This window comes from Bufo gargarizans, chromosome 6, assembly GCF_014858855.1.
Source record: "Bufo gargarizans isolate SCDJY-AF-19 chromosome 6, ASM1485885v1, whole genome shotgun sequence".
Lineage (NCBI taxonomy): Eukaryota > Metazoa > Chordata > Amphibia > Anura > Bufonidae > Bufo > Bufo gargarizans.
In genome coordinates this window covers 66,279,432-66,279,773 of record NC_058085.1, presented here as the reverse complement: position 1 = coordinate 66,279,773, position 342 = coordinate 66,279,432, and positions in this window count along the sequence as shown.

Genomic DNA, 342 nt, shown 5'->3' with positions numbered 1-342 from the left:
TAAATATGTCCAACGGATACAATACTTAACTAACCCTAATGATGACAAAAAATATGAAATCAGACAATTGATCACCTGCAAAACCTAAGGGGTAATATACATAGTGGCATGTCCATGTCCGACATTGTACGTCGGTAAGACGACACAGGAAATAAGACGTCGTATCTCTGGGCATTTAAGTGATAAAGAGACTGAGAAGGACACATCGATCTCAAGACATTTAAGATATGTCCATGATAAGAATATGAACTTGTTACGTTTTTGATAGAGAGGACGAAACTAGGACCTAAAGGGGGCAATCTCGACAAAAAAATTATTGCAAAATGAGGCTTGGTGGATTTA